The sequence below is a fragment of the Bidens hawaiensis genome, unplaced genomic scaffold (genome assembly GCF_021521415.1).
Source record: "Bidens hawaiensis isolate Kalapana, Puna unplaced genomic scaffold, B.hawaiensis_p1.1 tig00010744_1, whole genome shotgun sequence".
In the NCBI taxonomy this organism is placed as follows: domain Eukaryota; kingdom Viridiplantae; phylum Streptophyta; class Magnoliopsida; order Asterales; family Asteraceae; genus Bidens; species Bidens hawaiensis.
In genome coordinates this window covers 395,395-411,133 of record NW_027491824.1, presented here as the reverse complement: position 1 = coordinate 411,133, position 15,739 = coordinate 395,395, and the positions used below count along the sequence as shown (strand labels likewise).

At 36.4% G+C, this 15,739-nt stretch overlaps 1 pseudogene across 1 annotated transcript; it reads right to left on the bottom strand.

The window, feature by feature from the left end:
* Positions 1-7,054: 7,054 nt before the first annotated feature.
* Positions 7,055-9,991, bottom strand: LOC143536174 (putative UPF0481 protein At3g02645; annotated as a pseudogene). Its single transcript, XR_013135846.1, has 3 exons — positions 9,326-9,991; positions 8,897-9,183; positions 7,055-7,980 (listed from the first exon to the last, which is right to left on the bottom strand). The product of XR_013135846.1 is annotated as a putative UPF0481 protein At3g02645 (transcript).
* Positions 9,992-15,739: the final 5,748 nt, after the last annotated feature.

Genomic DNA, 15,739 nt, shown 5'->3' with positions numbered 1-15,739 from the left:
AAATAAATAAATAAAAAGTATACGGCTCGGCTGCTCCATCCCCACACTTATCTTTTTCAATAAATTCTTCCTTGGGGACCATCTCTCTAGCTCAAAATCTTCAAACTAGCAAAACTCAAAAACACAAAACAAAGTCGAACTACAAAAACTACATTAGAGACTCGATGACTCGAACAAGACTCGGACAACTAGACCCGAAAACATGACTCAAGATTCCAAACCAAACACAAGGAATCACACCCAAATGATAAAACAAGGAATTGGTGAAAAATTGTTAAATAATGGAAAAATAAAAAAAAATCGGAATATTGGTACAGGGGGCGCCGCGCCGCGCCTAGACCCCTCTGCGGGCCGCCTAGGCAGCGCTGGGTGTTTTGCTTTTCTGTTTTGTTCTCCGCGCACGCCAAGGCCGAAAAAGACCCCCTTCGCGCGCGCGACGGGGTCTCTTGACAGAAAGTTTTGAAGTTTGGAGCCTCTTTTTGCCTGGCACCTCTTGAATTCTCGTAAATTCCTCTCTCCATGATGGTGATGATTCCTTGGAACGACCCGATGACACAACGAAACAAAGAAAAATAGAAATTAAAGTAAAGGAAAAATCTACAAACTCTACACTTGAGTTTTCACTCAAGAACCCATGCTATGCGAATCACGTGGCGGACCGAGTGGAGCTTCCTCCACCTCGGTAAAACTCCAATGCCCTCAAAGATACCGAATCACGATCCGACCATTCATCAATCTTGTTCTTCTTCTTCTTAACTCCACAAACCTTCTCAATCTTTCGCATACCACCACCTTTTCTCCAACATGCTTCACAATTTCCCGAGAGCTAGAAACCGCTCGCTTCTTCCCCACACTTAAACTTACAGAACGGGAACACTCAAGATTAGAATCCATGCCCGAGATAAATGATTCTATCGAGTAAACTGGTGACATGGATCAATGAGACCGTCTTGACCACTCGGATGTCTCATGGACTTCGCCAAGTAAGTGGCACTATCATCGCCGGCTCTAAGAGTTATCTTGCCTTCAAACACATCGATGATTGCCCTAGCAGTGCGTAAAAATGGACGGCCCAAAATGATAGGAACTCTCTCGTCGGCCTCCATATCTAAAACAACAAAATCTGCGGGGAAAACCAAATTATCAACCTTAACGAGTAAATTCTCCACGACACCCCTCGGATACTTAACGGAACGATCGGCTAAAGACAACGTCATACGAGTAGGGGTGAGCTCTCCTATGTCTAGCTTTTCATACAAAGAATATGGCATGAGGTTTATGCTAGCTCCGAGATGGGCTAATGCTTGACATGTCGTGTCACTTCCGAAAAGGCATGGAATGGTAAAAACACCGGGGTCGGGTAATTTCTCCGGTACTTTATTGAGCACTACTGCGGAACACTCTCCATTTAGGGGCACAGTCGACAGCTCCTCCAACTTATCCTTTCTTTTAAGAAGGTCTTTCAAAAATTTGGCGTACTTAGGCATATGTTAAAGAACTTCGACGAACGGGAGGTTGACATTTAATTGGCTAAATATATTAAGAAAATGCCCGTAATCTTTCGTATATTGTTGATTCTTTAGACGAGCGGGATACGGGACATAGGTAGGGTTAATGATGTGTGGTGGTGGCCGGGTTCCAACCGGCTTCTTATCGGTATTTTTCTAAACTTACGGCTCTATGATTGGTGTTGTACTATTTTGTGACTTACCTGGAGCCTCTACCTCTATCTCCTCATCTATCAACTCATCGTCTCTATCTTCCCTAATTTCTCTACTAACTATCTCCGGACCAAAAACCCTACCACTACGAGTGGAGATGGCGTTCAATTGAGCAACCAGATTAGTTTGAGGGATACCCGAAAACTTACCTTGAGGTCTTTCTTCGAGAAGACGAGCAATATCACCAACGGTTCTTTGAATATCGAGAATAGAAGATTGTTGATTCTTGATGAGCATATTGTGTTCGGTCAACTTTTTCTGTGTGACTTGATCTCTCTCCAAGATTAGCTTCATCATCTCTTCCAAATGCCCAAGTTCACCATTCGAATCCTGCACATTATTTTGAATATTAGTACCATCGGTGTTATTATTATTAAAATACTGACCTTGTCCTTGATTATAAGAGTTTGAAATCCGGGTGGTGCACCCGACGGACGCCAGTTAGAATTATTCTGATTCGGGGTTTTGTAGGTGTTCCAATTATGACTGTTGTTGTTGTAATTGTTGGGAAACCTATTCTGACCAGCAACAAAGTCAACCTGCTGATTCATCACCGGGCACTCCAACGTACCATGTCCACCCCTACAAAACTCACACCTGTCCACCTTGGCCTTCAGCTCCTTAACCTCTCGGCTTAGTGATTCCAAAGCAGCAGCCACACTAGTATCCAGATTAACCTGGTGTACACCTCGAGCGGATGAGGATGTACTGCTAAAGAGTGGAATTCCCGCATCGTGGCCCTTTGGCAAGGTCCGATTTAGCGAAGCTCTCAAACATCTCGTTACATTCGGCGACATTCTTCCTAGCCAGTAGACTTCCTCCCGCGGCAGTGTCGAACCGAACTTAGGTTTCGTAGTTCAACCCATTGTAAAATTTCTCCACGAGAGCCCATGGTGTGAGAACATTCTGTGAGCATCGAGACAACAAGCTCTGAAAGCGCTCCCAAGCATGACAATATTGCTCATCCGGCTCCATGTGAAACGAGTGAATCTGATCGCGAAGAACAGCCGCTTTCGCCGGTGGGAAGTATCTCTTGATAAATGCAGAACGTAGTGCTTCCCAAGTGGTGAACGTGCCAGGTGGCTGCGTGTCAAGCCAAATAGCTGCTTTACCTGTAAGTGAAAAAGGAAAAAGATGTAAGAAAATTGCATCTTCAGTAGCACCTTGCAATTTAAAAGTTTTCAAAACGCGGTAAAGTCGGTTAATATGAGCCGGCGCATCCTCTTCATCGTTCCCATGAAACTGATTAGTTTGAACGATGTTGTTCATGACGTATGACGGAATTTGCCACGAGTTGGGGTTGTCGATCGCGGGGACAACGATGCATGACTGGTTTCCGGTTAAGCCATCGAAGGCTTGAGCATCAATTATTCTGTTGTCGGCCATTTGAACGTCTAGCTGACTTCTCGGGATTTCTGGTGGTGAACTTTGTGTTACGATTTTTGTGACGAACTAGCTTCGGTCTTCAACGGGAAAAAATTCAGATTATCCAACGGTGGTCCTTGCGAATGAAGATGTGGCATAAACCTGAAAAACACAAACGACCAAGTGAGTAGACTCGAATACTTAAAAATAAACTTAAAATAAACTAAAACTTAAATTAGACTCATACGACTCAAACAAAAATAAAACAAATAGCACGGATGTAGCAAACAAGTCAAAGTAAAGCTAATAACGCAATCGCCAAGAGTCCCCCGCAACGGCGCCAAAAACTTGATGTGCTTGAAGTAGTCAAATAATTATTAACTAAAAATAAGCTAATCTAGACGCTAAGTAATAATTCTAGACTCTTAAACTACTAACCGGCAAGTGTACCGGTCGACTTTACAGCTAAGTAAGTCCGGATATCGAACCCACGAGACTCTATAAATTACGTATACTAGCTAATTAGACTCAACTACAAGACGTGACTATTTAATAATAATGTTTGAAGGGGGGTCTTAAACTAATTATTAATTAACTAAACCTAAACCTAATTAAATAAAATATAATAAACTATTAAAACACTTAAATTAACTCAGATGATGAAAATAACTACCTAGGCTAGAATCCCTGATGTCACGACAATCAATCAAATGGGAAACTTAAGTTATGGAACTGAGATCATAAAATAGACCCTTGACAGAAAACCCGAACAGGACCCTTGACCTTCAAGAAGACACCTATGGATTTCTAACAAGTTTTAAGACTCACCAGTTTTATGAATTAAACTTCCTTACGGTTATTTAATAATTTATGTCTAAGTATCTTTATGACGAAATCCTACCTTACAGCGCTGAAATCAAAGATAGTTAAGAAGACTCGATTGACTTAATAGACCAAGCTGACAATCAAACCTAGACGGACTCCTTACGAATAACTAAATCTAGCAATCCTGACCAACAAAGATCTATCAATAACCTATCACCTTACAGCTTTCTAGGCTAGCAGCTCACTTTTATCTATTTAATTGATTTTATTGTTTCTATGATTTTAATGCATATCAATCATAAACTAGTCAAGAACACACAGTAAATGAACTAACAAAACCCTATCCTATGAAACAATCACCAAGGGTAATGTGAAACAATAAATCCAAGTAAATAAAACCAAGCAATCATACGCATCAATTAATTCAAACTCAACACTTTACTTAGAACATAAAATCCATAACGAAAAGAAATCCCAATCAAAATCAAACCGAACAAAGGTTCATCACGACCTAGGTAGTTTATGAAGTTTAGCCTAACATCATATAATCTAAATCAAACAAAGCAAATAAAACTGAAAACATGGTGAAATAATGAGAAACAAAAGATTAAAGGCGATAAAACCCGTAGTCTTTGATCTTGAACGTAAAGCTCTTCACCGGCTGTTCTCGTTCCTTCAAAATCACCACAAGACTCGAAAGTATGCTCCAAGAAACTCTAAAATCGTCTGGTGTCTTCCAGGTTGTGACAGGTGTAAGTTAAAGGTGTTTAAATAGCGAAAACAAGGCCCGACAATAAGCACAAACGAAATAATTTTAGCCCAGTTGTGCCTAGGCGCCGCGCCTAGGCCATTTTGCCTTTCCCCTAGGTGCAGCGCCGCGTGCTCCACCAAGGGGGCCGGTCAGACCGGCCCGGTCTGACCGGTACTCTGTCTGGTTCCTTCCTGATGCGTTCCGGATCTCCGTTTCGGCTCGTTGTAGCTCGTTTTTCGCCCTTTTTAATCACGATCAAATCCCGGAACCTACGAAACATAAAAACGTTAGTAGTATACAAATCTCGACTAAAAACGAACAAAAACTATTAAAATATTAATTAAATATACACGGGAAATATAAATATTTAGCATTATATCATATATGTCGATGATATTATTCTTACTGGACCGATACCTCCATTATCAATTGTTTTATCAAATCCCTCACCTCTCGATTTTCCCTCAAAGACCTCGGATTTCTCACCTATTTTTTAGGTGTTGAAGTCATTCCAAACAAACATGGACTTTTTCTCTCTCAGTCCAAATACATTCTCGATATGTTAAATCGAGCTAGTATGAGTGATTGCAAGCCGGCCTTCACCCTTATGGCCTTCTCGAAACATCTGACCCCAACCGATGGCAAGCCCTTATCATCACCTACCAAATATCGTGCCTTCGTTGGAGCCTTACAATATCTGTCTTTAACGTGACCGGACTTGGCCTTTGCAGTTAATAAACTTTCCTAATTCGTGCATTCACCCACAACCATACACTGGGCTGCCTTGAAACGATTACTTTGTTACCTTCATGGCACATTACATCAAGGGCTGTTTTTTAAGCATAACTCCCCTTTACATCTTCATGCTTTTACCGATGCTGATTGGGCTAGTGATCGATCTACATATCGAAGCACTACGGGTTACATTGTTTATTTAGGGTCGAACCCCGTCTCTTGGAGTTCTAAACGCCAACCCACTATAGCTCGTTCCTCCACAGAAGCAGAATTCTGGGCCGTCGCCTCCACCACAATGGAAGTTCAATGAATTATTTCTCTTTTATCCGAACTTGGTTACAAATCCAAAGTCACACCAGCAATATACTGTGACAACTTGAGTGCAACACATTACTCGGCAAACCCGGTATTCCATTCGCGCATGAAACACCTTGCTCTTGACTTTCATTTTGTTAGAGAAAAGGTACATCAAGGCACAATACGAGTAACTCATATCGCTGGTGACGATCAACTTGCAGACGCTCTCACGAAGCCACTACTCAAACCCCGGTTTCATAATCTCATATACCATTTGGACTCACCTCTCGAACGTCCATCTTACGGGGGCATATTAGTGATAAACACGGTTAGGCGGGAAAACCGAGTTTTGAACGCCTTGATTATATTGTCAACTTTCAAGAATATATTCTAATTATTTGTTTCCATTATTGTTGTAATTCATTCCATATTTGTAGGATTGTATTGTGTACATATACGATTCATTGTTAATGAAAATATCATTCAATTTCAAATTCATAGATTCAACATGCATTTTTTAAGTGAACTTCCAGCTTAATGGCCATTTTCAAATATACAATGAACTACTATAACTTTTTTATCTTGATAAATAAACCCGTCTTTAAAGTAGATACACAAAGTTTAAAATAGAGTATGAATTGGTAGGTCATTCTTATAACTTTAATCTTGAAACAAGATAATAAAAAAAATTAAAAAGGTTAATACAAGTTTAATTAGTTTAATTAATTAGTATGTTAATGTTTAGAGTTATCAAATTTGATTTAATTAGTTGATATAATAGTATTAGATTATAATTGAATGAAGTATTTGATTATGATATGATTAATATAGTTTTAATGGTACAAATATAATTATAGATGGTCTAGGGTAATTGTAAATTGTGGTTATTCTCTTAGTAATATTGAAAGCGTCGTCGTGAGTTACTTCAAAATTATTGGTGTTTTTATGTTACTCGATCCAATTAATTCCAACAAAAGTTATATATGAATTCATTCAATTTGTGTATGATACAATTACTTACTGATTGCTGTTTGTCTTCATAACTTGATCTTCTAGTTTCAACTTATGATTTGAGAGATATATATAGATCTCGCGATCGATGTCTCTTGGCTTAGTGGAATGAAGTGTTTATTTCCATTAAAATGTGAGTTCATGTATTTTGGCATTAAGTGCATTTTGAAAGTAGATTTTAGAGGTGTGTACTTGTTAAAAAGTTGTGCATAGATCTTACTAGTATAAGTCAATTTACAAAATAAATTGAGATCTACCTTTAAAGAAAGTTAAAAACATAAATACAATTAAGAGTCAACACATAAATACAGTTACATACACTGTTACAGACTTACACTCACTAGTTCGATCAGTTTCCTTCAGATCCACCTTGGATATCAGGAAGCTGATGAAACACACGAGCACAACTATACACCGAACAGAACGACTGTAACGCCGTCAACAACAACATAAACAAAGCCGCAAAAATCGTCAAAAACTTCCAAGAACCAAACACATATGTGTTCATAAATGTCGAAACTTTCACCCTCCACGTTTTAGCATACCTCGCATTTACATCTTCAATCACTTTATCCATCTTCGGCACTCTAGTCAACTTCACAGATTTACTCATCCCGTTCCATAAATCCGCAACTTCCTTATCGCTCTTCAAATGATTCAAAACTATCCCACGTTCCCTTAAATACTTCACGTCCTCTTCCGTGTCAATTATCCCATTCATTAGCTCGGTGTAACGAGCCAACACCAACGGCCCTGACGCAACACACGCTTCGTAAGCCACGAGGTTTCTTAAATAAACCTCGGTGTTCACATCAAGATCGACCACCGGGAGGTAAAGTGTCGATGTCACGTTATCGAAACTCATGTCATTTATTCCTCCATTAACCGGTGAGAAAACAATCCCGGCTTTGGCCAGTTCGGTCACAGACGGGATTGTGATTTCTTCTATTGTTGGCATCTTCGGCTCGTTGTTTCGCCTTCTTGTTTGTCGTCTCCGTCACCGTTGAATCTCTCGACCATCCTCTCCATGGGTTGTTTGAGGAGTTTGAGTATTGGAAGATTTGATATTATCTTCCATGGTAGCTTCATTAACAAAGTCATTGGCCTTCCGAATAAGAATCTCTTGAAGAGTCTTACTAAACCTGCGTTTGATTTTGAGAGCATCTCCCATATGTAATTCATAACCTTGCGAACTTCACTTTCTTTTGTGAAAGTTTCTTCTTCTCCCTCCTTGACCTCGGTGATCTGTTCGTTCTCGATGTCGATCTCAGTCTGCTGTTAAAGATAATATGTTAGTACCATACTTGGAATATATTAGCTAGAGGTGGAAACAAGCCGAACAACTCGCGAACTACTCTAGATCAAATCGATAAAAGCCTTGAAGCGAGCCAAGGCTTATCAAACAAAGATGGACTTAGACTCTCATACCAAGCTTGTTAAATTGTCAAGCCTGAGCTTTAACTTGTATGAGTCTATGAGAAGATCGTTTAGATTTATTGACCGTTAACAAGTGTTGTGTATTTTTAAGTGTTAACTATTTTAAACGCATGTATTAGTTTCTTACCTCACAAACAAAATCTAACTCATTTAAAATATTGCACACTAGAATAAGCGGTAAAAATAATTAGAAAATGTATATACACTAGTACATAAATAATATTATTTTGATTTCTTTACTCTTAATTTTTCTTTCCAATATTATTGGAACATATAACTCGTTTTTTTCTTAAACAACGTCTTCTTCTTTCATTTTCTTTTTCTTTTTCAAATCCTAATTACTTAGTATTGTTTTTTTTCTTTTACTGCTTACATGATACAAGTCTTTATTAAAAATTAGGCTTCATTTATTACATGATACAAAGGTTTATTACAAACCAGGTTTTATATTAACTGAAGTAAATTTTGAATTTTTGATCTTATAAACATAAAGAAAAAAAATATTTTATATTGTATACAAACTCAAGTTTCAATAGTTATGTAGAAAAAAAATCAAATAAAACCATGTTTTCAAAGTTATAAGAAAACAAATATTATAACTTATTAGAAAAATACCAAATTTTATAACTTGTATATCATAAAGAAAGAGGAGAAAAGAATTACCCTTGTTTAAACTCACCAGCTTAAGTTACTTTGGTTAATACAAAAAACTCAATAACAGACAATATTTCACTTAGTTTTCATCGTTCTATACCTGCGTGATTCCGAGTTCTTTGTCGTTTGGCACGGTCATGTGGTAGAGAAAATCGAGCAGGTGATCGCAATCGTCGATGTCAACATCCGGCAATTGTTGTTCGTTAAACGGAGTAAGCTCGTGGTACACACCCATTAGCATCATCTTTAATGTCTCATCAGCAGTCTTTAACTGACCAGTTGTTTTCTTAAACTGATGTGCCATCATCGTCCTGATTAAAAACATCGGGATCTGATTCTCCACCATCACCACATCGCGAAGAATCGATGTATGAGATAACTTCTTCCCTGTTATTAGATAGAGTATATTATTAGTTAGAGTTTACTATAATATTTACTAAGTATGATTTGTGATTAGGGTTTCTTTGTAGTAATTATCATTTTGTTACTATATAGAATAATACCTCACGGGGTTTTTATTATTCTATACCTGTAACGTCAACCACATGAGACATCCCAGAGGTGACTTTGGTCAAACTCCGAGATTCCATGGAATACACTTGAATGAATTAAAAACGCCATATCAGCAGCCATCATCCACACAAGGGCATCCCTCGACATATCAAGAAACTTATGGTAACAAGCACGGATTCGTGCTTCGTCCTCTTTCTTCATAATCTCAACAATCCGTTCGAAGCTCACGTTCATTTGTTTCTGTGTTCTTCGTGCGGCTGCGAGCTTGTAGCGTTGCATGTCGTAGACCTCCTCCCGCCAATGGTGGAATGGACCTAGTGCCACTTGTTGTGGGATGTAGGATTCAGGATCGGTTGCTAGAAGTACTTTAGGGACTGTGAATATAGAGACGGGTACTTTTCCCAACACGTCATCGTCGTGTTCGGCTATGGATTTACGCATACTTTCGACCCATTCGTCTTCATCGATGTTCATTTTAGAGAAAGAGTGCGAATTGGTGTTGGAGAAGGATCTTGTAGCCATGATTCGTTAATGGCGTTTTTGTGTTTTCTATGCTTAAAACTAGATTGGACTCTTATAGAGGAATAGAGTTGAGTTTGGTGTTGATTACATATATTGTATTAACCACGTGAATATTAATCATTTTTATAAGGAATAACAATATATGTTATCATGTAGCTACACATGACAAGACAACTGTGACAGCGTGCAAATGAATTTATAATTCGATCTATTGATGGATGTGATCGATATCTTTAAATCTAATATTCTTAAACCCCTTAATTGTGATTAAGATTTCAACAGGGTAGACCCCAACCTGAGACACCATGAAAAAATTACTTTCTATATAAATATAATTTAATGATGAACAACATTATTACCTACGTTAAGATACAATAATTTAAACGGTCTAATCTTTGTAAGATTAATGATCGAGAAAATGAAATCCCTTGCATTTACAATAGTTCTGTATTACATGTACATGTATCAAAGTTATAATTAGTTTTACAGTTTATTATGTGTTTGAAAATTTATTTGATTCTCTTTTTATCATGTGACATGTAACCTAATCGTGACTCGCAGAACCCTTATGTCTAGTTATACTTAGGCTAAGTGGGTCGTGCATACGTTGTACTAAAATCATAAATTAGAAGGTTGGCAAGTTAAACATAAAAATTATGATTCTAGAAAAAAAAATACATATTTGATTATGATTTAACTAACAAGTCGATCAACCTATTTAGTTTTGGTATAAATCAAACAAACTCGCTTATTAAATGTTTTATACGAGTTAACTAACAATTAACTTATTAGATTATGATTATTTCCATGTTATGTTTCTAATCTTATATAATTAAGATGTAATTAGCATTATTATTTCATGTCATGTTTCAAATCATTTAAGATATAACAGCTCGAACTGGTTGGTGGGCTTGCAGTGATGCAAAGCAATATGATGAAATTGGATAAATAATTTACGATTATTGCTGGTGGACCAATTGTTAAATAAAATCACTCCATTGTTATTGTAAAATATCCAACCACTTGTATTTTTAATAATCATACAAAACGTAATAGATTCTTCATAGAAAATACGTATCCATCACCAGTTCACAACGTGAATCATGTTATATTATTTTATTTAGTTGGATAATGGTTATTAATATTGCGTTGTAAGGAATTACATGCCGGCCTACAACTTTTATCATATTTAACATTTATCTCCTGTGGCTTTGCGACATAAAATAACCGATCACAAAACAGCCAGTTTGTAACAAAATTATACTGGTTGCAAAATTAGTGACTGAAAATTAGACCGAAGATTTTTTTGCAAACCGTTACGACTGATTTCTATGTTATTACCAAGCATTCACCACTTCATCTTTTTTTTTTTCTTAAATGAAATAAACCAAAAGTCTCACATAATAAACTAGGTATTTCTCACGCGTCTTTGCACCATAGCATCTATGAGTGTCAATTGTATTAGGTTAACAAGTTAACGAGTTAAACTAATAGACCTGAACATCAAATAACTTAACCTAGACCCAATTAAACAAATGTAATCATACACGGAATATGTAACTTGAATTTTATCTAAATGGGTCTAACATGTTTAACAGGTTGTGAACGAGTTATATATGTGTTTAATAGATCGTAATATAGTCGTAAAGGGCTAAAGAGTTCATGGAGTCATAAACTACATACCTAAATTTTGTTCTATTTTAATAGAATGTAACCAGAACGTATGTATAGTTTGAATATAACCCGATCACGCCTCGATTCATTAAACAAGTTAGACAGGTTATTTTAAACATGACATATTTATTATTGCTATTATAGAATTAAGCTGATTAACCCAACATCTGGTACGTGATTTTCAACGCTCCGTGCAGAGATAACATCACTTATTACCTTCTTGGACCTATTACATTATGTTACAATGGTGTAAACTAGTTCTATATGTTGGGATTGGATAATGGTATTTTATCATCGATGGTTGGCTCTTCATTAAATAATTACTTGCCCACTTGCATATGTAATAAGTGCAACCACTTGCCATTTTTGTATAATGAGTTATTCTTTATAAAAAAATTAATACGTCTGTCCACAACGTGAATCACGCAGTATTATAATGTATATTTAACATGTGAGGAACGAGTTATTTTTCTATAGGTGAAACTCAAGGTGAAATGTTTAAGAGCGTAAGCAACGGATCTGGGTCAGAAATACAAGTCTTTCACACGGATTTTGGAACTGTGAGATTCATCGTCCTATCTTTTCTACAATTCTATCTCAACCTTCTCTCCTTTACGTTGCATTGCGAATTCGTGAGAGTTAAGAGGTCCTAATTATTTAAATGAACTTTAAGAAACTTATAATTCGAACTGAATGGAACTTGAATTCGGATTATTCGAATCGGGTCTGTCGCAACAGAATTATGAGTACGTCCAGTTTTCTATCAACTTCAAATTTTGGGAATCTTGAACCGATATTTCATGTACTTTTATATTATTTTTTGTAGTTCTTTTGTTTTGTAGCTTTTTTTGTTAATTTGGTTTATTCATATAAACCTGAATTCAATTCAAATTCAAATTCAAATACGCCTTTTCAAATCGGGTTTTCAATTCTTATTTGAACTCAATATGAAATAAGTTTTAAAATCTTAATTCAAATAATCTATATAAACCGAAATTCACACGATAAATCCTTTAGTGAGGTTAACGCACTTAACGAACCTTATTAGGGTGGGAGGGGGTGCTCCCGCAGACTAGCACTAATTCTATATTGTCATGTCGTCTATACCACCAACTACCATAAAACCCCCACGGTCAACACTCCTCTCAAATACCCTATAACCGCTTTTCTTAAAAAAAAAATAACTGTAAAAATGATAGATGATTGAGTAGGTAAAAATTAAAGACACATTTGCACATTCTCTCTCCTTTGCCCTAAGACCATCCGTTTTGCCAGCGTTTTAGGGTATAACACCGGAGGCACCCCCCACCCCACCCCACCCCACCCCAGGCGTTTTTTCTGGCTTTTTGAACAAAACGCTTGGTTATGGCTCACATTTTGATAAAAAAAAACAGTTGGCAGTCTCTTCTTGCACTAATGTGGTGGTCAAAATTGGATCTTCACGGTCAAAATTGAATCAAAACGGATCAAAATTAGACCAAATTGGTCAAGGGCAACTGGTTCTTACCTTATTATAAACCAAAATTGGACCAAAATCGAACCGAATTAAGAAAAATCGCACGAAGCTTGGGGCTTGGTTGTTTGGTCTTCATATGTTTGCTTATTATGAAGAAAGGGAGTTTGGTCTTCATCCGTTTGGAAGAAACAAGAAAGAAGAAGAAATGGTTAGGTAGGTTGGTAGGGTTTTTTAATTAAGTTTGGAAACAATCCTTTTTCATATTCACTTGTTTATAATTGGCAAAAAGTTATCCTCAATGTAACATTAAAAAAAACCGATGGAGTTAACAATTTGGACGTAATATTATTTAAAAAAAACAAAAAAGTGTAAACGTGAGTGGGCGTCACGTGGTGCATAATGCCCAGGGGAGGGGCATTATGACTACACCATCTTTTAACAAAAAACTATAACTCTGACCGGGCGTCACGTGACGCATAACGCATAAGGGAGGGGCTTTATGACTACACATGGTCTAATAGGTGACCACAACCTGAATATCACTACCCTAACCACTACCATAATAAAATATTCACAATCCATTATCTAAACTTTGTGAGATGGTTTTGTAATGGGAAAATTCTCAAAATGATCCTAAAAGAAACCAGATTCTCAAAATAACTCATCAAATGTGTACTGAGCCGACACTTTGGTATTATAACCGACGAGATTTTACAACAAATCAAAACTTGACACTTGGAAAGTTTCTGACATTTCCAATGAGATTTTTAAACATCTTGGGGTTTTCGTCCATATTTCTAATTTAAATCATTTTGTAAAAAGCAGTCTTTCCAGACGGTTTTTTTATGTTTCTTATTTGGTCTGTTCAAGTTATATTATTCTTGAGAAAAGAGCTTTATGAATTTCGTCTTCCAAAACGCATTTTTAATAAATTTGTTCCAAAGAGTTCATATTCTCATGTTTTTTTATCTGGTAAGTTCAAATCCCATAATATTATTCCTATATCTTCTTATAGTTTATCTTCCTATATCTTCTTATATTCGATCCATCAATAACAATAACAGTTTATCCAAATGAAGTATAAGAGAAGAGACTGAGTAGAGGTTGCGGATTTGAGTCATGGGTTTTTGGGTTCGTACTACAGCGGTAACATTATCTCAACGTTTGGAAATGAATACATTGTTCAATACCGTACCCTACTCGAAAATGATTCGCCCGGGCCTCTTCGAGAGTTTGTGAAGGCCGAAAAAATACGTCCGGAACCTGCATCTGTCCGGAACCGAAAAAACCTCCTCGTTTATAGTTTGTTGGAACATATTCACAGCTTCCATCATTATTGTTTTGCCATTTACCATCATAACAAACTACAATATTATCAAATTCCATGATACCTAATTGAAACCTAACTAGAAATATACTTGCAACTTGGAAGTTGAAGATGAAAATGAAAGAAGATGAAGATAATTAATATTAGATTTAATTGATAGTTTAATTTAAGAAAGTGGGGTCCACCTTAAACCTAATTAAAAATATAGTCGGAGTAGACGGAATATTCAAAGACTTTGTCGGTCGAGACGGAATACCAAAATCCTATCGGTCGAGACGACAATAAACTTTTAAAACTTATAAGAACAAAACATGAGAATATGAACTCCTTGGAACAAATTCATTCAAAATGCGTTTTGGAAGACGAAATTCATAAAGCTCTTTTCTCAAGAAAAATATAATTTGAACGGACCACATAAAAAGCATAAAAAACCGTCTGGAGAGACTGGTTTTTACAAAATGATTTAAATTAGAAATATGGACGAAAACCCCAAGACTTTTAAAAATCTCGTCGAAAATGTCATAAACTTTCCAAGTATCAAGTTTAAATATAATACCAAAGTGTTAAACTCAAGAACAAAACGTAATCAGGTATGCATAATTCACACATAATATATATTCTAGATTTCAAGAAAATTAAAGAACTCTCAGATGCTAGTATCAATAAAGGTGGGCGGGGTATATAGCACTCGCAAGCTATTTCTCATCTTAATTATTATAATCCTCCTATGATTTACAGGTCGTTGTCAGTGGAGAATAAAGAAAATATTATTGTTTATTATAAATTTCGGAATACGGTGTTCACGTACACCATTTAATTTTTTTAATATAATCTGAAAGTAGTTGTGAGTGAATGAGAAAGAAAATATAGTGATTTTTAATGCAATTATAATAATTAAGATGAGAAATAGCTTGCGAGTGCTATATACCCCGCCCACCTTTATTGATACTAGCATCTGAGAGTTCTTTAATTTTCTTGAAATCTAGAATATATATTATGTGTGAATTATGCATACCTGATTACGTTTTGTTCTTGAGTTTTCTAACCAAGGAAAATAAAGGAAATGATAGGTAAGGATAAGAAAGGGAAGGGAAGGAAATGAAAACTTTTTTAATTATGTGTGTTCTTGAGTTGGAAGGAAATTAGAGAAAAGAAAAGGATAACTATGTTAAAAAATAGTTATCCTTAGTAATCATCCTATTTTTGGGAGGATAACTTATTGGGAAAATACATTAATTTAATCCCTCCTAACTCCTCCTACTCATTTCCTTTCCATCCTAAAAAAACTCAAGAACACTCATTTTTAAACTATCCTTAGTTTTCCTTTCTCTCCTTTAAAAAAAGTCAAGAACATGGCGTTATTGTTTTGTTGTGAAGACCTCAAGGATGAAACTCCACCACTTACACGCCACAATTAATAGCACGGGTGAGTTATCACCATATTTCATGGC